The 22,929-nt window shown below is 38.5% G+C and overlaps 1 protein-coding gene and 1 long non-coding RNA gene across 2 annotated transcripts in view; both read left to right on the top strand.

Moving 5' to 3' along the window:
* The first annotated feature begins 421 nt into the window (after nt 1-421).
* mwh (multiple wing hairs) overlaps nt 422-22,929 on the top strand; it is a 67,419-nt gene continuing 44,911 nt past the window's right edge. The window contains exon 1 of the mRNA XM_090155467.1: nt 422-503. The gene's annotated coding sequence lies outside the window, so the exon portion shown is untranslated. The remainder of the gene's footprint in view (nt 504-22,929) is intronic.
* Nucleotides 5,831-6,267, top strand: LOC149932487 (uncharacterized). Its single transcript, XR_016472755.1, has 3 exons — nt 5,831-5,879; nt 5,960-6,080; nt 6,164-6,267. It is a non-coding gene; the product is annotated as an uncharacterized LOC149932487 (long non-coding RNA).

Raw genomic sequence — 22,929 nt, forward strand, 5'->3', positions numbered from 1 at the left:
GGAAAACGCTGGCGAAGGGGAAAGTAGAAATTTGTCGCCTTCAGACTCTTTTAAAGTTAGAAAATCAATTAGTGGGATATAACCCCTTGATCCTAATTTAAACTAATAAATCTAGACGTAGAAGAAAGGCGTCGATAATTACTATCCTCGGTGGCAAAGGCTGATTTATCAAGGAGCGCTATATGGTTTGAAGTCATCTAGGGAGACGAGTTGGAACCGCGTACGGTTCAAAAACCCATTAATCAGCGGAGGTAATCGAGATCGGGAACTGAAATGTTTTATTTATAATTATAATAGTTTGGCGGCGTTAGGTAAATCGAGCTCACGGCGAAGCCTCGGGCTGGTCGTTTGGACGCGCTTAATAAACACCCGAAGCGGTAGCAAGTGATAACAGTTGGCCCTTCGTGAAGGGAAAGCGGATGGCCCATTGAGAATTACAGATTAATTTTATAGACTATTAGAGAGATATTCAGCTCTAATATCTAGTCCTAATTTAAATAATGGTAAGTATACGATAAGTTATTAGACAGCGTAGTCCGTTTAAAATACGCCAATAAATACTAAATCAGCCGTTTATACTTGGCCAACGTATTCCATTCCGAAATAACCGCGGCTATTCTTGTTTGAATCGATTTTGCGTACCGCGACGGTGAGCTTATTTAAAAATAAAATGTCCTTTAAAAGAACTAAACATCCTTATTTATGGTCGAAGGTCTTCAAAAACGGCTCTTTCTCTTCCAGTCAAAACTGTCAATGAATGTGTCATATTTTTGGCCGATAAATATAACTTAGAAGAGGGATTCGGTTTTAAGATTGTTTACGAATGGAGCGCTTTCGGACATTTCATCATACGAGGATAAAAAATTATTTGCTCAGAAAAATACCAAATTTAAATAAAATTACCGTTAATAAAGATTCGCGGAAATGTTTTATATATTTTCTTATAGTGGAAACGTCCACGCACGCGTCGAAAGGGCAAAAATGAAAAGAGCGTACTCTCATACGAGCGAATATATAGGTCAAGGCGAAAGTATTCCATCGAATTCAGATGGAAAAGACAGATACGAATTAAAACTGGAAACATGGCGATAGTGACGTGATACGAACAAAGTTTAGCTACCTATTACGGCGTTACAGGCGAGCTTTGATTCTTAAATATTATCTGCCTAAAGGGATAATAAATGTAGGGGGAAAAAAGGCGGCGAAGGATACATTTTTTTGCCGTATTGTCATATTAAGCGAAATTAATCGTTACCCCGCCAATATAAAGGGTAAAATACCCCCGGTTGAAATGACTGTTATTTAAATATCATTTCGAGTCACTTCCGCCCCGAAATACGAGGCTAATTTCGCCGACCAGTTTTCTACCGCCACGAGCTCGCAACGTGAATTACTCCTCGCTTTTGTCTAGAGTGTTTTTTACTCATTAGAAAACCCGATTAGATTATCGGTATTGGCTGCGTACGAGCTGATAGATCTTTTTTTCCTCCGGGGTTTCTAATCTACGAGCGGCCATGATATGTCGCCGATCACTAGTTTGCCTCAAACGAACCCCTCTTTACCTATACCTTAAATACTAAAGAAAATTTTAAAATTTTATTGAAGTGGCACGATTATAGTCCCGGGTCTTTTTTTTTCTACTCCTACTGGTTTTAAAATAATTTTATATAAAAGAAAGATCTGTATAATTCAAGGCTGTAGAACGCGCAGACGAGATTTTTCTGATATAGAGATACTGTATAACGGTCACGAAAATTTTTATTCGTGTAGGACATTTGGACAGTTTGAGATGAATCACTTTGAAATGAGCCAAACAAAGTTGACGTCATTAAAAAACTTCATAAAACCTAGGAGCAACAAACACAAGGAGAACGGAGTTTGCGTTTAAACACGCTAACGAAGGGTTGTGTACGAATTTCATTGGACGAGCGTCACGAGCCTTTAAGCTGAACGTTTTTCGGGCGGGGGGAAGACAATTTCCGAATTTTCCCCTTCCGATGGCAGCAGGCGCTAAAGCGTCTAACAAATGAAAAATGTACACAAGAAAATCCATGACTTTTGACGGGTTGCGTTCTCCTTGTGTGGGGTGGTTGTGTTTGTTGCTCCTAGATAAAACTATGTAAATGAGTTGTATTATGGCTCTTAAAGTTGAGTTAATTTCTGAGAATAAATCAGACCTGATGGACCGTTAGATATTGGAATTCCGAAGAAAATCAAAGATGAAATGCCCCGAGCAACCACGTTCTTTATTTAAATATTAACACGTGGTTCTAAACACGCGCTTCCTAAACCAATAAATTTATTTAAGTGATTTTGAGGTCTATTAAATATGGATATTCCCATTATAGGTTTTCCAAGAAACCAGAATACAATTGATCCGCTTTAAATTCAAAACATTGGTATTCTCGGAATACGAAAATCGAAAAAGGTTTTTTGAGAGAGCAACTGGGGGGGGGGAGATTCCGACGAAACTAAAAGTGAAACATTTATACTCGGGCCTTGGCTACGCCGTTTCGACGTCAACAGAAAGAGAGCGAATTGGAGTGAGGGCGGCGATCCGTCTTCGGCGAACGAAAGAAGACCTCAATTGGCATAATTCGGAAAAATCGAGAAAGCCACTTTGAAAGAGGAGAAGAAAGACTAAAGGAAATCACCAGCGTGACACCAGCCGCTCCTCATTTGCATAATATACGTTCGCGGGTTAAAAACAACAGAGAGGAAAATCATCGGCATTTAGAAGAGAGAGAAAGAGGATTGTCCGCGACTGCCAAACCTGTATAGTGTGTATATGTCACGTTTTCCATCACCCTCAGACGCCTATAAAAATATATATCTTTTAACAGAGCGGTTCTTTACCCCCGAGAGTCGTCGAGGATATCACACTGTCACTGCAATCAGAAACCGAAAAATGGGAAAAGGTCAATCGAGATTCCACGACGGCCGGTTACGTAGTCTAAGGTCTCCCCCTTAACCGTGAACGATACTGGCTATTTTTAGATTACACCCAGAAGTATCCACCTTCAAAATGCGCGTCGGTATAGAAAAACTAGTTCGGAGCTATAAATACACACATTTTACATCAATTGATATGTGGAGTAGTACACGCAATGTACAAATCCGCATTTTGCCGTAAAGTAGTTCCCAACAGTGGTGACATACCGCGTACATTTCATTTGGGGCCCACAAAAAATTAAATTAAGGGACCCGGAAGCACCTTGTCCAGTTAATTTGTCGGGCCCCAAGCCATACCGTATAGAATTTGTAAAAGATAATCCCCTGTTTTCAAAAAGCATTAGACTGCGCCGTTTGATAGTGACTCCCAATCAAAATGTGACTCGTTTCATTAGATCGATACACTTCTCGTAAAATGTATATTACAAACTTTTGATAATACATATTTAAGTAAGCGAGTTTCCAGAATGGTTGTCCGTAATTCCAGGTTTCTACGGAAGATCTTGGGTTGGATATCAAACAGCCTATAACGGACAATATTTAAAATATTTATACACTTTTTTCAAATACTTGAAAGAACGTCGCGTATAGTCATCATCATTGTATCGTTTATAGCGACGTAAATTATCTAGAATTTAAAAATAATACTAAATTATACCTACTCAACTATAAGACGAATAATGTTTCTTGGAATAAGATCACGTTTGAAGAAAAAAACGATATGCCAATATTTTACTGATCGACGTCACTGATACATTGTTTTCTAGTTTACATGAAAAAAATGAAATCTGTAAAATCTGTTGTTTTGACAAATAGGCACCGAGGAATTCGGCCGCATTTTATAATGGCGACGGGCTCCCAGCGAGACCGAATTAAATAACATTTTTGACAAGAAATGCGCGAGCCATAGAAATAAAAAATGCAGTAAAAACGACTAGAAATTTCTCTAAAGATACGTACAACCTTTGAACAATAGAAAGATATTTTCTTCGAAAGAGTAAAAATTTTACGCTTTCAATCTTATCGCGTATTAGATTAAAAAAAGGATTCTCACATTTTTTCCTTCGATAAAACAGCAATTAATAACAAAAAAGGGCAAAATGAAACGGGGAAAAATACTACCGGTTTATAGACAGATATTTAGAAAAGTAGGGTTCTCGAATTTAAAGCGAAAAACAATGAAAATGAGCTTTTATTGTTCGAAATTAATATGGAATAATTTAATAACACGTACCCGCGCTATTATACCCTGGCGGAAATGATCTCAATTCGTCGAATAACCGTCTCATATACTATTGAAAAAAACAGTGCCTCATTAAAGTAACATTGTTTGCGGATTAAATAAAGAAATCGAAAGCTGCCTATTGTTTACGCATTAGTTATTCAGATGATCAAAATATTTTCTCATTTCGTCGACGTTAAAGAAATTAGGTTAGTCACGACGCCAATTATTATCGATATATAGGATAAATCGAAAAGCAATAAAAAAAGCAATCATGCGGAGACGAAATAAATCATTTAAAACTTTCTTTCTGTTCTTTTCGTGACACTCGTTATAGATAATTATTTTTAAAATTATATACGTGTCAAGGTGAAGAGGTTTCGAACGAGGTATTTTCGTTTTGACGAATCTTGACGAGGTGGTATTGACTATAGGAGTTTTAAGCGACGATAGGCTTAATCCGGGGAGATCCTGTTTAGATCGGCGAGTTTAGGCAGATTAATATTATTTATTCGAGGCGTATTGTATTTTATTTTCCCTCTATTGTTATTAAAAAAAATTACAATTAGGAAGCCGTTTGGATGTAATTAACGATACTAATTAGTCAACAGTATATATTATTATTTACCAATTACAATCTGCTTTGAAACTAGTTAATGGAGTATTTAAATCTCATTAAAGATTGTATGTCCAATTTCCGTTCTTTTATTAATTCTGGGTTATGCTTTCATAATACCTACTTATGAGCGAAAAACCAGTTTACTATCGGGGTTAAAGGTATACTTAACTTTACCGTTATAATAACCGGTTATTGTTCTAACTTTAATTTATACTTATTATAAATTATACATTTTCAATTTATTTTAATCTTCTTTACAACGTTTCTTTTTGAAATTTCACAGGATATGATTATTTTTTTAATATTCTGGTCAATAGCAGGACCGTTTTAAGCCCTTCGTAGGTCCTTGGCACTAACAAGGAGAGTACCCGAGGTGTTTATTGCCGATTTTGTTCCAAGTCGGCCGTGATGTAGACTTATATGAGATATGAAATTTCCCAAAAGGAGACGTTGCACTACCCATTCGATTTGCCATGGCAACCGAAAATGTTTTTGACCACTTATAACAAAAAAGTCTCCATTTAAAAAAGCATGAGATTTTCTAGGTTTCACGAGGTCCTAGCTACGATTTTTTTTTAATTTAAAATCACGAAATGGGTAATTTGTAAAACATTTACGTAAATTTCCTCTTTTTTGGGTTAATTGGAACAATTATGAATGAGGTAAATTTGTAATCATTTTTAGGTAAAATAAGGAAAAACTCTTATTTTTGTTTTAATTGATCAAAGACATTTTCGGTTGCCATGGCAAATCGAATGGGTAGTGCACATAGAGATAGAAAATAAGTAGAGGCCAAATGAAATCTGAGGGTTTGTTCCGCGGTGCTATCCCCCTTCGCGAGCTATGCGTTATAGGGAACAAAACACGTGGCGCCACAAACGGCCATCTAAGAAACTAAACTCCCTTTGTGGCAACCAGCTGGGCTCTATGACGTCATTGCAGAATGTAAACAACGTCGATATTTGGAGAGAAAAAAGGTAAATTTACCTCTAATTTTCTAGATTAAAAACAATTATCAATCGTAATAATATATTTATAATAGACTGGCATTGCATACAAAATTGTCCTTGGAAAAGGATTATTGTGGTAAGTTTTTTTCGAACTGCTTCTTTCTTTTGATTATCGTTGATGTATCTGCTAATTTTTCTTAATCTTATATTTAAAAGTATCCTATGGGGACTTTCCAATGGCCGTTGATAGCCACAGCCATAAATACAAGGGCTGATGTTGCAATTTCGTCAGTGGCTTGAGTTTACGAATCCGGAAAATTAATTTCCTGTCCATTCAGTATGTTTCTTGATTGACGTTTCATCGATAGATAATGCTATTAAAAGTTGATGATCTGTTTTGTCACTCTCATTTTAATGTAGTTAAAACTTGGAACAATTTTGTTTATCCATTGTCGTAGAGGGTTGGGATGTGGTAAACAAAAGTGTTTTCTCAAGAAATTGTATGCTGTCGGAGAATAAAAATGAACTGTCATGGCAAATTTATTTATTTATTTGGACCAAATCTTTTATCTAAATTCAATAAAATCTTTTCTCATTTCATGAAGAGAGTTGTTTAGAGATGAATCATTTTCAATCTCGTCCATTTCAGTAGATTCAAAATCCATCCGTTTAAATAACATTAATCATGGAATATTAATTATTAGGGTATCTGAGGATGACACTTTTAACTGGAGAGTGTCGAGACCATAGAACGTTTCATATTGGATATCTAAAGACTTTTTGGGAGTTTTAATGTTTCCGTGCAATAGTAGGTGCTAGATGTATATTATTAATCTCGAGTGTCTCCGAACTGACCAAATCAATATGTTAACTGTAAGTCCTCTATAAAGTTATTTTGGTATATACCGATATCACCAGAAGTACTACTGATATCACTAATATTATTAAACCCTTAAAATTGTATACCTTTCTCCCGGTTTTGTTGAATCTCAAGGGAAAATCCAATTTGGAACTTCACAAGCTTCAACTATTTTCAGATTTATTTAAATTTACATAATTACTATAATTAAATTATTATAATTCATTCAAAATTGTATGTAAAAAAAGGAATATTTCAAACTTCAAAAAATGATACTTTATTTATGATATTAAAGCCTATTACCATTACAAGTTACAGAAACTCCTTAAGCCTAAAAAGTTTGTTTCTCAAAAGCTGTAGTTTGTTTCCATGGTTTCTTACGCTTATTTCTAGTTCCTCCAGAACGGTGTGGTGGCGCTACGTACTTCTTACCTATAACGCATTCCACGGAGGGGAATGAAATTTCCATAACAGAAAGAAGCTCTTTTTGCCCCTGTCTGGGCCTCTTCTTATTTTCTATCTCTATGGTAGTGCAACGTCTCCTTTTGGGAAATTTCGTATCTCATATAGGTCTACATAACGGCCGACTTTGAACCAAATCGGCAATAATCACCTCGGGTACTTTCCTTGTAAGACCTTTGTAAGCCCTATTTTACATACTCATAAACCTTCGTAGGCCCTGGGCACAGCACCCATTGTGCCGATTGGATTAAACGGCCCTGGTTTATAGAGCCGAATGGTCTAATAGTAACACAAAATCACGAAACAATTATTTTAAGCACCAAGGTACCCGCCACCGTCAAACTACAAAAGATATTGTCTCGGAATCCCAATTTCTTATATCGAATGGCTATTTACTAAAAACCATTTCACCTATTATATTATCTGTACGTGCGCCCACTTTATCTAAAATGAACTACATAAATAGTCGGCTCCCTATTGTAAGGCAAGCAGATCACCCAGTACTCTGGCATGTATAACTATCTACTTCCAGTATAGATGTAAATATATCATGTAAATATACTATCATCGTAATAACGTTATTACTAAATTTCTGAATGATTATTAGTTGAACACCACAAATTGGCGACGGAGATGGGATCCTACTGATTATTCGAGTCTACAAGTTTTACCATCGTCATCCCCGAAAGGGTAGTCTTGTTGAAAAGAAGATTGCTACCAGAGTCCAGGCGTTTAGACCAAAGTAGCGATGTCAGTAACCAGTTGGTTCGGACAATTCGACGACCAGTCAGAATCATGTGCACTCTATGCAGAGAGGTTGGAGCAGTACTTCATCGCAAACAGCATCGATGACGAGGCGAAAGAGAAAGCGACGTTGTTAACGGTTATTGGACCGACAGCGCACGCAACACTTCGGAATATCGTAGGACCTGCGAAACCCACAGACAATACATACGACGAGTTGGTCCATGTACTCGGCGAGTATTTCAACTCAAGAGATCGAAAACCAGGAGACAAGGAGCTTCATGAACCGTACAGAATCAATTGCTTGATCAAACGATGTTAAGGTTCACATGGAAGCCGACACTGGCTCCACACATTCTCTGATTTCGAGTCAAGACACTGAGGGAGTACTCAAGATGGACGCGTTGGACAAATCCAACGTTCAACTGAGATCATTTTCCAGTCACAAGTAGTAGGAGTCAGCTAAGTCAGAGTATCGTACCACCTCCACGAAGATATACTTCCGATTATCGTATATAACGGCCGCGGACCAATGCTCTGCGGTAGATCATGGATATCCTCGTCGCTTCCGATCCACAAAGAGTGGATTATTCCACAAGCAAACACGGTTCACACTATTTCCAATTTGGATCAGACGCTAAAGGATATCTTGAACAAACACGAGTTCGTCTTCGACCGAAGCAAAGAGGATGTTTAAAAGGCGTGAAGGTAAATCTCCACCGAAGACCCGACACCAAACCTAGATTCTTCAAACCAAGAACTGTCCCGTATGCATAGAACTTCAACGGTTGGAGAAACATAAAATCATATCGCCCATACCGTTTGTACAGTTGCCAGCGCCTATCGTTCCTGTGATGAAGCCTAACGGCCAGGTCAGAATCTGTGGAGATTTCAAAGTCACGGCCAATCGACAGATCGAGACCGAGAAATACCCAATCCCGTGAGCAGAAGACATATTCGCCAAGCTCACAGGATGTCAAGTATTTACCCGACTCAACATGCGTGATGCCTATAGTCAGCTGGAGCTGGACGATTCTTCGAAAAATCTCGTAGTCATTAACACTACAAGAGGGCTGTTACAGTACAACTATTTACCGTACGGAATATCATCTGCATCCGCAGTGTTTCAAAAACACATGGAGTGTATGTTACGAAATCAACAAGGCGTCACACCATTCCAGGACGACATCCTGCTTGGAGGAACTGACAACAAAGACCATATAAAGAAACTGGACTCGCTACTTCAAGTCATTAAGAATGCCGGTCTGAAGCTTAGATTGGAAAAGTGCCAATTTACAAAGAGAGTGTTCCTTGGCTACCATCTAGATCACGAAGGGCTTCATCCACAAAAGACGAAAATGACTGCCATATCCGAAGCACCCGAGCCGAAGAGCGTAGAAGAACTAAGATCATTTCTTGGTCTTCTAAACTACTACTCGAAGTTCATACCTAACTACGCCATGCATTTAGCTCCATTTTATCGCCTACTAGAGAAGGCTACCAAATGGACATGGGAACAAGAAGAACGGCAGACTTTCAAGAAGGCCAAAGACATGCTGATGACATTAAACTTCCTTGCACATTTTGACCCAAGCAAGGAAATTCGACTAGCATGTGACGCTTCACCCGTTGGCATCGGCGTAGTTATATCACATGCGATCAACGGGGACCAATATCCTTCGCTTCCCGCACACTCTCTGCAGCCGAAAATAACTATTCCCAGTTGGAAATAGAAGCGTTGTCACTCGTATACGGGGTCATGAAATTCAGAGATTACCTACTTTTCAAGTTAATTACCGATCACCAACCTCTGGTCAGTCTTCTCTCGGAAAATAACCCGTACCACCAATGTCAGTGGCGAGGTTGCAGAGATGGGCACTATTGTTATCAGCATACGACTACCAGATCGAACATAAGAAGAGGAGTCTACATTCCAATGCAGACGCTATGAGCCGTTTACCACTTCAAGTTCAGCTCAGCGAACCACCGTTGCTGACAGAGTACGTACTACTCGTTGATAAAATCAACAATAGCCCAACGACCATTACCGACATCCGAAGAGCCACCGAAACTGAGAACGAGCTTCAAAGAGTCATGTCGTGCGTAATCAACGGATGGAGACGTGTAGACAGAGACGATCCAGAATTGACACCTTATCATACCAGACGCAACGAACTATCGACGATGCAAGGTGTACTTATGCTCGGTCAGAGAGTCGTCATGCCCATATCCCTCAGAGCTAATATTTTGGAGCAGCTTCACGAAACTCACCAAGGAGTTGTACGAATGAAGTCCATTGCAAGATCTATGTTCTGGTGGCCAGGAGTTGACCGCGATATTGCAGAATACAGCAAGGTATGCGCTGCGTGTCAGTCAACTGCACCAGAACCATCGAAACCATTCTCCCAATGGCCGATTGTCACAACACCTTGGCAAAGAGTAGACTGCGATTTCATCGGTCCCATCGATAATAAATTGTTGTTCATCATCGCCGACGCCTATTCTAAATGGATTGAAGTAGACATTGCACCAACATCCTCAACAGACGTAGTCATTCGCTCTCTACGCATGAAGATGGCTCGCTTCGGAATCATTCGGAATCGCGTGACAGATAACGCCACTTGCTTTACAAGCGAAGCTTTCAAAGAGTTAACGTTCCACAATGGCGTCAAACACTTGACGATTGCACCTTACCACCCACAATCCAACAACCAAGCCAAACGATCAGTACGCACCATTAAAGGCTCGCTAAAGAAAATGTCAGGAGGGACTACCGACGAGATCAACATCTTGAACGAGGGTCTGAACACCTTCAAAGCCGGCACACTCGAACAACGTTTGGCTCGCATTTTGATGTCCTACAGACGAACACCTCTGGCCGAACTTATGCTGGGGACAAACATCATCACTCGCCTAGATCTATGTCATCCTCGTAACCAGATCACCATCAATGACACCGCCTTAGCGACCACCACGGAGTTTTAGACAGGAGACGCAGTCTTCATTCGAAATTACTCCCGTGATTCTAAATGAATCCTTGGTAACATCAAACAAAAGATTGGCAAGTAACCCATGGAAACCAGATCTTACGTAAACATCGCAATCAACTAAAACGACGGTTTACGAAGTCCGCAGCCACCACAGTAACAGATACTTTAGCAGACGCAATTCCGAACGACTTCGATGGGTTCCCTGCACCTGTTTCATCGACAACTACCCAGAACAACGCCGTTGCACCTGTCTCATCATGTACCACTAACAATAACGCAGTTGCACCAGTCGTATCCACAACTCGGAACAACGTAGTCACGCCTGTCACATCAACCATAAGTCCAACGCAGCCAACTCTGGTTCCAGAGTCGTCGTACCAACCTTCGCAACCAACGCTGGTTCCAGAAGCGTCATGTCAACATTCCAAGAGTAACACAAACTCAGAAAGCATTCAACTACGACGTTTACAGCGACAACATAAAGCAGTTATTAGACTGGGACTATGATAAAAGAACAAGTCGGCCCAGGCCGTAATATTAGTTCCACATCAGTGTATTCAAGTGGGCAAACCCAAACACTCTTACAAGGAGACTACCCGAGGTGGTTCTCACCGATTTTGTTGAAACTCGGTGGTTCGGGAGACCTTATGGTAGTATGAAAATTGCCAAAGGGAAAAGTTGCAATGGGCTTTAGTTTTCCTATGGCAACCCAAAATGATTTTGACCTCTCCATTTAAGCATGGGATTTTCTCAGTTACACAAAATTTGTTAAAATTTAACCAAAATTGATCAATTTTAGCCAAAATCATTGATCAATTTTAGCCAAAATAGGTCAAATTCATCTTTTTGGGTATTTTTTTAAATTTAATTTTTTTAAATTTTTAAGTAAGTAAGTACCCTGTGAAACCGATAAAATCCCATGCTTTTTTAAATGGAGATTTTTGTTTTGAGAGATCAAAAACATTTTCGGTTGCCATGGGAAATCTAAAGCCCATTGCAACTTTTCCCTTTGGCAATTTTCCTACTACCATAAGGTCTACCTAACCCCCGAGTTTCAACGAAATCGGTGATAACCACCTCGGGTAGTCTCCTTGTTAGATAGGCAAACTTATACAAAAGCTGTTGAGGCTACGTGATTTCTTGTCGTTTGATATATAAATTGCCATCGTAAGTTAAAGAGTGGATGCCACCCACCATCAGGAGACCCGGGTGGGCAAACTGATATAAAAGCTGTTGAGCCCATGTGATTTCCTATTGTTTGATATATAATTTACCATCATATGTTAAAGAGTGGGCACCGCCCACCCTCAGGATACGTGGGTGGGCAATCCAATACAAAAGCTGTTGAGGCCATGTGATTTGCTATCGTTAGATATATAAAATACCATCCTAAGTTGAAGGATTAAAACTTGGGCGCCACCCACCCTCAGGATACGCGGGTGGGCAAAGCAATACAAAAGCTGTTGAGCCCATGTGATTTCCTATTGTTTGATATATAATTTATCAATCTATGTTAAAGAGTGCGCACCGTCCACCCTCTGGATACGCGGGTGGGCAAACCAATACAAAAGCTGTTGAGGCCCTGTGATTTGCTATCATAAGATATATAAAATACCATCCTAAGTTGAAGGATTAAAACTTGGGTGCCACCTACCCTCAGGATATGCGGGTGGGCAAACCAATACAAAAGCTGTTGAGCCCATGTGATTTCCTATTGTTTGATATATAATTTACCAATCTATGTTAAAGAGTGCGCACCGCCGACCCTCTGGATACGCGGGTGGGCAAACCAATACAAAAGCTGTTGAGGCAATGTGATTTCCTATCGTTAAATATATAAAATTCCATCCTAAGTTGAAGGATTAAAACTTGGGCGACACCCACCCTCAGGATACGCGGGTGGGCAAAGCAATACAAAAGCTATTGAGGCCATGTGATTTCCTATCGTTTGATATATAATTTACCATCCTATGTTAAAGAGTGGCTACCGCTACCCTCAGGATACCCGGGTGGGCAAACCAAATTAACCAATACAAAAGCTGTTGAGGCCATGTGATTTACTATCGTTAGATATATAAAATACCATCCTAAGTTGAAGGATTAAAACTTGGGCGCCACCCACCCTCAGGATACGCGGGTGGGCAAAGCAATACAAAAGCTGTTGAGCCCATGTGATTTCCTATTGTTTGATATATAATTTACCAATCTATGTTAAAGAGTGCGCACCGCCGACCCTCTGGATACGCGGGTGGGCACACCAATACAAAAGCTGTTGAGGCCATGTGATTTCCTATCGTTAAATATATAAAATTCCATCCTAAGTTGAAGGATTAAAACTTGGGCGCCACCCACCCTCAGGATACGCGGGTGGGCAAAGCAATACAAAAGCTGTTGAGGCCATGTGATTTCCTATCGTTTGATATATAATTTACCATCCTATGTTAAAGAGTGGCTACCGCTACCCTCAGGATACCCGGGTGGGCAAACCAAATTAACCAATACAAAAGCTGTTGAGGCCATGTGATTTACTATCGTTAGATATATAAAATACCATCCTAAGTTGAAGGATTAAAACTTGGGCGCCACCCACCCTCAGGATACGCGGGTGGGCAAAGCAATACAAAAGCTGTTGAGCCCATGTGATTTCCTATTGTTTGATATATAATTTACCAATCTATGTTAAAGAGTGCGCACCGTCCACCCTCTGGATACGCGGGTGGGCAAACAAATACAAAAGCTGTTGAGGCAATGTGATTTGCTATCGTTAGATATATTAAATACCATCCTAAGTTGAAGGATTAAAACTTGGGCGCCACCCACCCTCAGGATACGCGGGTGGGCAAAGCAATACAAAAGCTGTTGAGCCCATGTGATTTCCTATTGTTTGATATATAATTTACCAATCTATGTTAAAGAGTGCGCACCGTCCACCCTCTGGATACGCGGGTGGGCAAACAAATACAAAAGCTGTTGAGGCCATGTGAATTGCTATCGTTAGATATATAAAATACCATCCTAAGTTGAAGGATTAAAACTTGGGCGCCACCCACCCTCAGGATACGCGGGTGGGCAAAGCAATACAAAAGCTGTTGAGCCCATGTGATTTCCTATTGTTTGATATATAATTTACCAATCTATGTTAAAGAGTGGCTACCGCTACCCTCAGGATACCCGGGTGGGCAAACCAATACAAAAGCTGTTGAGGCCATGTGATTTCCTATCGTTAAATCTATAAAATTCCATCCTAAGTTGAAGGATTAAAACTTGGGCGCCACCCACCCTCAGGATACGCGGGTGGGCAAAGCAATACAAAAGCTGTTGAGGCCATGTGATTTCCTATCGTTTGATATATAATTTACCATCCTATGTTAAAGAGTGGCTACCGCTACCCTCAGGATACCCGGGTGGGCAAACCAAATTAACCAATACAAAAGCTGTTGAGGCCATGTGATTTATTATCGTTAGATAGACGGAAAGTATCATAGGTGAAATAGGTAAGCAAAACACGACGAACATAATTCTTTTAAGTTATTGAAATTAGTGGAAATATGATTTAAAGAAATTCTTAAACTGGGATCCAAATGGGTTTATTTTAGGAAATTTATATCAAACATTTGGGTAGTTTAGGCACCAAAAGTCATGTAAATTCGCAAATTCATAAAAAAATACCCATGAATTTCTTAACTTGTTTATTTCGATCACTCTCCCTTTAAGGGGGTTGGTCGGAGGGGGCGGAAATTAACGGCACTGCGTGCGCGTCAAAAGGTTCTATCGAATGAGACCAAAGAGAAACTACGCGGCCAGAAATCTGGGTTCGAATCCCGGTGTCGCCAATAATATAATTTATATAAATTATTTTTCGCAGCTTCATCTACCGTGTCGTCGCTTTCCACGACAAACAAACAAACAAACTACAACACTTAACGACATTCCGTCCATAGCAATAGTTCCACATCGATATATATATATATACCAATATATATATATATATATATATATATATATATATATATATATATCGATGTGGAACTAAAAACGAAAAGAGAAGGTGATGTTGTGTTTACTAAAAAACCATTTCACCTATTATCTTATCTTTACGTACGCCCACCTTATCCAAAATGAACTACATAAATAGTCGGCTCCCTATTGTAAGGCAAGCAGATCGAGAGATCGGCCGAACAAATAAATTAACCGGCAAAATTTCAATTAATCATAAAAACTTTGGTTAATTGTTTATTTATGAACATATTATACGAATAAGCAGCGATTTAACATGCAAAAATAATCGGTTTTTCCTGATATTTTTTGAATAATTGTCGGTTATGAATAAAAATAAATAATTGGATAATTTCTTATTCAAACGCCGATCTCTAAGCAGATCACCCAGTACTCTGGCATGTATAACTATCTACCTCCAGTATAGATGTAACAGAATTAGATTAGAGGAAGTTATCATAGAGCCATAAATCCCACCGTAGGCGCATTTGACTTACCAGAGAGAGAGGGTATGACTAGGCGGGATGACAATTTTCACCCCCCTATTACGGGAGTAAGACCGAGATCGGTACCTGGTGGAAATTTATCGAAACACGAGAAAATGGCAGCCGATATAACCGCTGAAACGTCTTTGCGATCTATAATGGATATTAACAGCTTAGAAAGTCAGAGAGATGCATCTAGGAATATGAATTTCAATCCTCCTAGAATGCATCAACTCAATATAGTTATTATTTAATTAGCAAATCTAAAACGAAAAATAAATCTGTAGCATGTAATTTCGATAAAAAATTGGGAAATAATAACCAAAAAACGGCAAAGAATACATAGTTTGCATCCCTACGTCATCAATGACGCAGTTCCAAGTATAGATATAAGAACCAAGAATAAATATTTAATTTGAGCAAGAATGAACGGTTCTTTGCCGCCATTTTGAAGGTGTAGATTTCTTAGTAAAACGGGAGGGTTAACAGTTTCAATCGTCTGTTTGCGGATTTTAATTATTTTCAAATGATTAAGGAATTAGTTTCACGTTAAAAATGGTTATCTGCCTGGTTAAAAATTGTTCGAGTAGTTCAATTACCAATGGAGAGCGAAAATTGTTTATTTTATTCGATAGTGAAGGTAATTGTAAAAAGGATGACCGCAAAGGCCTAACTTTGATAAGCTTTGTTAACTTCTTTTCGTAGATATTTCTGTCGTAATTTGATATTTTATTTAAATAACCCGGCCTTAGAATCTTATCTGGCTTTGTTTAGGGCCCATTTAAAATTTTAAAGCATAAATCTAATACGTTTTGTAGCTTTGACGAGATTACCAACAAAATGGCTACCTATTTAGTAGCTACGCGCGAAATGGTTTGAATTTTTGATCGCCCTCCCAGTTTCCTTGGAGACCCTCCCTTCGGTGCAAACTATGAATACTAACAGAAATACATGTATTTCTGATACTAAGCCTTCGCCAAGTTTTAAATCGGTTTCTAAAGCCGGAAATTAAAAAGAAAAACGATTCAAAAGCTAACAAATTTACCAACGTTGACCCTTACAGAATCAGTGGTCTTTGGGACATTAGTGATATTTCAAGATAAAAAATGTATAGAATATTGAGCATATGTTTTAAATAACGCAGTTCTTGACTGAACAAATAAACTTACACCCTTTTTAAATATATTAGTAGCTTAGGTAAATAGGTGTCATCCCAGTCCCACCCTTCCATGCCTAACAACACTTAATATCTAAGCCTTGTACGATATTTTCATTTCGTTAGCTCACGTTAGATGACGGTATCGTTACCCAGCGTCCTTCGAGAATCTTCTCTCCTTTTGAGGGGGTGGAATTTTCAGCGAGAAAGAAACTTACCCCCCACGCTTTTGAAAGGCATTTGCGTTTCCAGAATTTCAGGCTTTGTAGTAACTTCTCCTAATCTAATTGTGATGTAAATATATCATACTTTCATCGAAAAAACGTTGTTACTAAATTTCTGAATGATTATTTGTTGAACACAACAAGGTGTCTATAGGTTTATTTAGAAATTTAACGGCAAAATTAATTAACATCGATTGAGTCCTTCCGAATTTGGACGTCCGAGAATGAAAGGACATTCGGTGGACTAAAAAGGTGATGGCACTGAGGCGGGCAGTTAAGGGTGGTGGTTCAAATGCAAAAGGAATTGTGATTAGCTTCGCTAAAGAATGTACCCCAAGAAGTAGATTACTACACTGACTTCATGTTGGTTTTTTGTCCCACATTTTTCTATGAACCTAAAGAAAGGAAAGTGCATTTCAAGCGATATCTTTACTCGTAACAATTTTTATGGTTTTGTTAGATACTGAAAATCTACCTTCGGAAACACATCGAATTTTTATTGTTTTGTTAGATACTGAAAATCTACCTTCGGAAACACATCGAATTTTTATTGTTTTGTTAGATACTGAAAATCTACCTTCAGAAACACATCGAATTTTTATTGTTTAGTTAGATACTGAAAATCTACCTTCGGAAACACATCGAATTTTTATTGTTTTGTTAGATACTGAAAATCTACCTTCGGAAACACATCGAATTTTTATGGTCTTGTTAGATACTGAAAATCTACCTTCGGAAACACATCGAATTTTTATTGTTTTGTTAGATACTGAATATTTACCTTCGGAAACACATCGAATTTTCATGGTTTTGTTAGATACTGAAAATCTACCTTCGGAAACACATCGAATTTTTATGGTTTTGTTAGATACTGAAAATATACCTTCGGAAACACATGGAATTTCGATTGTTTTGTTAAATACTGAAAATCTACCTTCGGAAACACATCGAATTTTTATTGTTTTGTTAGATACTGAAAATCTACCTTCAGAAACACATCGAATTTTTATTGTTTTGTTAGATACTGAAAATCTACCTTCGGAAACACATCGAATTTTTATTGTTTTGTTAGATACTGAAAATCTACCTTCGGAAACACATCGAATTTTTATGGTCTTGTTAGATACTGAAAATCTACCTTCGGAAACACATCGAATATTTATGGTTTTGTTAGATACTGAAAATCTACCTTCGGAAACACATCGAGTTTTTATGGTTTTGTTAGATACTGAAAATCTACCTTCGGAAACACATCAAATTTTCATGGTTTTGTTAGATACTGAAAATCTACCTTCGGAAACACATCGAATTTTTATTGTTTTGTTAGATACTGAAAATATACCTTCGGAAACACATCGAATTTTCATGGTTTTGTTAGATACTGAAAATCTACCTTCGGAAACACATCGAATTTTTATGGTTTTGTTAGATACTGAAAATATACCTTCGGAAACACATCGAATTTTTATTGTATTGTTAGATACTGAAAATCTACCTTCAGAAACACATGGAATTTCGATTGTTTTGTTAAATACTGAAAATCTACCTTCGGAAACACATCGAATTAGTATGCTTACCAAAGCTACAGTTAGTAAATACATTCTTAACCAATCACATTCACGCGTTCAACAAAAATGAAATCTTTAACCAATAAAAAAAATTAAATATATTTAACGAAATAACTTCCTTTTTCTTCATACTCATTACTCCATCCAGTTGAACCATATAAGCAAAGAACGACCACGAGTACAATATTCTAAAATTCAGGTTCGACCGGATCCGTGAAATTATAAATTGTTGTTTTTTGCTTAATGTTTATGTAATAAGCGAGCGGCCAAAAATGAGCGGCTGCCTTCGTGAGAGGAATAAAATAATGGAAAATGTCGCCAGCTGGCTGAGCGTCGATGATTAAACGGTAATGAAGTACCCCCTCCAACCAACGTACATTATTTCATTTATATTTAAATCCGTCGCGTTCTAATTTCGCAAATTCAGACTGAAAAACTGATTGACAGCAGCCGGAGATAGATAGCAGCCTATCATTACAGCCAATCCCAATAATCCGAGCGGCTTCAATTTCAATATAAACAAATAATTATATATTTTAAAACCGCGTTATTTTATAACTCGGCCAAATCGTAGCGAATGATAAATACGGGTCGCTTGATGGTATCAATTTATCAAAATCCGTTACGACACCGGCGAAAGTGCCGATATCGTATTTTGTTGTTTACGGCAGCTGAAGCGCCTTTCTTTTCCCAAGAACGCTGACCCAAAGCTGGCGTACCTTTATTCTTTTCATTATTTCGCAACCAACATTATTCATTAGCGCGATTTTCGTAATTTGTAAACACACGACTCCTCCCAGTTGTAGGCGTGTTTGGATGCTGTACAACTAAGAAACTGAGCGTGGATCCTTACGCTTGTAATGCCCGTATCCCTAACAAACAATATTATCCGTACGCGAGAAATTATTACGCCGTAAAACTAACCCAAATAATCTCCAGTTTTTTCCCCATCTCTTTGCTTTTTTCTACGGTCACTTCCGGAAGAACTATAGTCGATGAAAGGCGCGATATAAAGTTACCTCAAACAACAACGTGACATTGCCATCAGCTTACGAGTTTATTTTCCCGGTTGTTGGCTGTACTACGCGGGTTACGGTATGCCAAAGGGATGAAATTTTAAGAAAGGTAATGCGTTCTGCTAATTGCTTCGGCTCGAATAAAGATGAGCCAAACTGGCTTTCGAATTTTTACGCAAGAAAATAAAATTGAATAATTACTATCATTAATTATTAAGGGTTTTTTTTTACATCGCAATAGGGTCGATTGTTTTAAGATGGATGTTTTTCGTTTTTTAGGCCATTTGCGCGGCGATAATTTATACCGCAACTAACCCCGTAATTTACGTTTAAAAAGCCTAGCTTTATCCAAGTTTCAAACAAAATGGCAACCGCCGCAATATTTTGTACGAAAACAGTGAAATAACAAACTTTTAAGAGGTTGAGCGAAAGGGGTAAAATCTGCATCGCACTGGCCTACTTTGGTCGAAGGGATTAAAGGGCATATTTTCCGCTCGATAATTTCTAAAATAAAAGGCCAAAAACTAGGGGGCGTTACCGTAGACTCGTTTATGAGAAACCGACTGGGTTTCTAGCAGGTTTTTATGAATGAAAAACTGACAAGGAAGTGTATTTTCTGGGAATTTTTTGATCCGCGGCACGCGGATAACGTAATATTTCCGAAACGCACGAGGAAGGAAGTAAAAGGTTACTAGGGCTGTTGGATGAATTACTCGAATTAGAATAACAAAAATAATGGGGTGAAAATATAAAAAACGAAATTAAGAATTTATTACACGTTAATGTTTACGCGTAGGCGGGTTTTCCTTAGGCGGTGCATAGAGGCTAGAGAACAGCTTTCACACGCCCAGACGAGCCTTTACTTTTGGATACCTGTGGACAGTTCGTCGATGCCTACAGACTATAAAATAGGAAAAGTATTTTTAAAGTGACTATGCTCATTAAAACGCGATGCGAATACTCACGCTCTGTTTCCAAATACTCAGAGGGCACCGAATTTCTCCTTATAATAATAAAGCAGATGTAATATACAGAGTAAAATACGAATCACTTGATCTTTAATCAGTGGCGTAGAAATGAAAGGGAATCAAACCGCTGGCGATGAGGCACGAAGTTGTTATTTTGGAAAACGAGAATTTTAATATTTATCGTTATTTTCTAAATTAATACCAATTATTCTAGTATTAGTTGTTGACTGAAACGAATGTTTTGATAAATTTTACTTTTCTTACTCTTGGTAGAGTAGTACGACCTTTAACACGGTGTCAAGTTGCCAATTCCCGTTATGATTCAAGAGTAACAAATTCGCAAGGGGTTATTTATGTTACGAGGATACTTGGCGCGTTGTGGTGTAACAGGAAATGTCTGACCTCTCTTTATTTCTTCCTTCGAAAACTATATAATATAAGTCTTACGACAGACTTATCCATGTCCCCCTATCCTGCTAACGTTGGTGAGTACTTTCACCCGAGGGGCTAACCACTCTTAGAAAGTCTGTACACCAGACTACGCTTAGATTAGCACTGCCAAAGGCAGGGACTTCAAAGATTACGCGTAGTCCCTTTAGTACAGTCAAAGGTACGGCTCTGTACACCGATTACGCGGAGTGATCAGCCCTCGCTTTCACCTCGCATCCAGTGGAGCCAGGTTCGATCCCAGCTTGTTGCACATGGTGAAACTCGGAATGACTCCTTCGCCGTTGAAGGTCTCTCGCTACTGGAGTTTTCCTTCGAGTTCTTCAGTTGTTCCTTTCCATAAACCGTGAAATTTAATAGTAACAGTTGGTGTAGTGTTGGCTCTCGTGGCACGAAGGACTTGCCACCAAGCTAGTACGTAGTGTATAGCCCAGCCACCTGAATTAACGACAATATAAATCGCTAGTGGACTTGTGACTAAGGTGGTACCTTGTATTTTTCAAATACGTTTAGGAAGAAACCCATATTTCCTACCTACTTAAATCGCATTTGCAAATAAGAACATATGTATGTAATGAGAGATAGAATGTTTGAATGTAAAAACAAGAGCCTGCGAAAGTAACATGATTCATTTCAACGACCTAGGCTTAGATATGTTAAAAACCAGATCTCGTTCAAGTTCTGATTCAGATGATATCGAAAACGTATGAAAATTGTCAACGCTTCTTTAAAAAATGTCAAGCTAGAAACGTTTTATGATTTTTTCTCTGCATGGGACAAAATAAGGGGAACCGCTTCTGGTTTCAAAAGCCTCTCACGTGATTTTCTTGGCCATTTATTTTTCTATGAAAAGCAGTTTTATAACTGAACGAGATGGAGAGATATAACAGACGCGGCGAAAATCGCGGTGTTGTAATAAAAAAGTGGAAAAGAGGGAAATAAAACAAAAAGTACCCGGCGATGTAACGCCAGAGAAAGGATCACGAGGCCTCTTGACAATAGGCGACGAGTGAAACCCTTCGGGTGCTCGCGAATTCTGCCCGATACGGGCGCCATCTTCTTGGGAGGGAGGACAAATTATCGGGACAGATCGTGGATGGGATCAAAAATATATAATTCAACCATTGAATGTATCATGCCTAATTAGTATGGGGGGGTAAAGAAAAAAGTGAGTACGACGAAAACTACAGCTCTTGGGTATAGCCAAAGCGGAAACGATGAAAGTGTAACACCAGACATTGATCTATTAAGATGAACCCTATGGTCAATACCAGTTTCCCAGTATCGGCTTTATGGGTTGCGAGGACCTAGGCAAATATGGAAAGTTCTAAAAACGCGAGGCCATATTGTAACAGTTCCTAATATAGTGCTTTACTACAATGACTTCATAAAATGTTGGACATAGGATTAATATTGGATCCAATCAAATCTCGAAAGGATCAAATATTTCTATCCAAAATAGTTTTAATCCAGAAAGATTTAACAAATTTGGAATCAAAATATTTTGATGCAGTGCTATTTGTCACAATTTTTATCGAAAATGTTGTAGATTTGATGAAGTTTTGTGCAAGATTTAATACAACTTTTTTTGCAAGAATTAATTTAATTGGTATTTTACCCCCTTTTAATCTGTTCGATTTTGATCATCAAATTTGGATAAATAATACTGGAAGCTAAGCCATCTATAAATGCAAATTTCAACTTGACATTTATCGGCCTGGCGAGGCCCTAGGCATTTGCCAAGACTGCCTATGCATAAAAGCCGTTACTACCAAGAAAACTGGTCTTGAGGGCCGTGTAGAAAGGGGCGCAGAGAGGGAAAAATCCCCAAGGCCCGGCACAAAAGGGCCCAGAAGCATGCTTTTTTGGGGCCCGGTGCCTTCCCCCACCCCCTCCCCCTTGACAATTTCAGTTAGAAGGGCCCACGATGATATTATTATACAGGGTCTTTTTTTTTGCTCGGAAAAGTGTTTTTTTTTTTAAACTATTTATAGTACCGATTTCAAATTTGGAAGGTCAATTCTCTATACCGGGGGACATCAGTTTGAGAAATTTGAGCGTTTTCGGTAATGTTTTTCACCAATTTTGAAAAATTATTTTTCGACCACTAGGTGCGAGATAAAAAATTTCTATTATAAAGTTGTAGGCCGTCATCGAAAACCCTTAAAAATTGTTCACTCGACGAAAAACAATTTATTTATCAGTGAAAATTCGAGCTTGAAAAATTTACAAGTTGGTGAAGCCAAATTACGATTGTTTGAAACGATAATT

Source organism: Leiobunum rupestre, chromosome 8, assembly GCF_980474605.1.
Source record: "Leiobunum rupestre chromosome 8, qqLeiRupe1.1.hap1, whole genome shotgun sequence".
In the NCBI taxonomy this organism is placed as follows: Eukaryota; Metazoa; Arthropoda; class Arachnida; order Opiliones; family Sclerosomatidae; genus Leiobunum; species Leiobunum rupestre.